Genomic DNA, 1,055 nt, shown 5'->3' with positions numbered 1-1,055 from the left:
TATTCCTGACAATGATTGGTTTACTTTGCGAGGGTTTTTCACTCATTGCAAGACGGTTTGAACGCTTTTTCAAAAATATTAAGCGGACATAAAATAAATAAATAAACAAACGAGAAATTATAAACAAATGGTACTATTCTCGAATGATGATTTCAAGCAAATGCGCAGAGTTATAGTTTGTACCTTGTAAATACGTAATTCTTACCTAACATTAACAACTTCAAGAAGAAAAAGGAATTAGCATAAATATTAAATACATAAAATGCATCACGAATCACGATATTATAATAAACTCAAATAAAGCAAAACGGTACGAAACACTATCGCCTTCGCTTATGGCTCATTGTATCATCTACGGACTTCAAATAAACGATAAATTAACATAACCTAAAAAAATTCAACTATTACCACTATCACAGTATCCCCCAATACCACATAACAATAATAAATAATAATACCTAATATCCTGTGGAATCACCCGATCACGGACTTAAGTAGGTATATAGTAGGCTATAGTAGTATCTACAGTAGTGGGTATATTATCTTAATTCGTGGATACAGTATAGATCAGCGTTTCCCAAACCATAGTTGCGAAATTTTTTTGATGGGTCGCGACTTGTGGTTACGATTACGCTTATTTCAGTATTTTTGTATTTTTTTATAATTTATTTTATTCATTTATTATGTATTTATTATCAAGTATTGTATTTTATAAAAATTCAATGATAAAATGAATAATAATAAAAATATTATTTATTTATGACATACTTGATTTTTTTTTTAGCAGGGGGTCGCTAAAATAGTTATCCTAGGTTTTTAATATGTAATTTCGTCCAAATTTGTACTTAAAATGACTATAAAAATAAACTGTTTAAATGTATATTTTGGATTTTTTGGTAACAGAATTAATTACTTACGTGGAATCTTGTTTTAAATTTTTAATTCTTAGATACAAAAATTGAACATTTTATAAATTTTTAAGTACAAAATAATTTTTAAATTAAAATTTGATAAATTTTGTCAAAATTTGATCTTTAAATGCTTATAAAAAAAAA

The 1,055-nt window shown here is 26.2% G+C and overlaps 1 long non-coding RNA gene across 1 annotated transcript; it reads right to left on the bottom strand.

Moving 5' to 3' along the window:
* LOC107885804 lies at window positions 1-691 on the bottom strand. Its single transcript, XR_001680523.2, has 2 exons — window positions 206-691; window positions 1-64 (listed from the first exon to the last, which is right to left on the bottom strand). It is a non-coding gene; the product is annotated as an uncharacterized LOC107885804 (long non-coding RNA).
* Between the last annotated feature and the right edge of the window lie 364 nt (window positions 692-1,055).

The sequence above is a fragment of the Acyrthosiphon pisum genome, unplaced genomic scaffold (assembly GCF_005508785.2).
Source record: "Acyrthosiphon pisum isolate AL4f unplaced genomic scaffold, pea_aphid_22Mar2018_4r6ur Scaffold_15393;HRSCAF=16050, whole genome shotgun sequence".
In the NCBI taxonomy this organism is placed as follows: Eukaryota; Metazoa; Arthropoda; class Insecta; order Hemiptera; family Aphididae; genus Acyrthosiphon; species Acyrthosiphon pisum.
The sequence above is the reverse complement of the archived record's forward strand: the minus strand, read 5'-3'. Positions and strand labels throughout refer to the sequence as shown.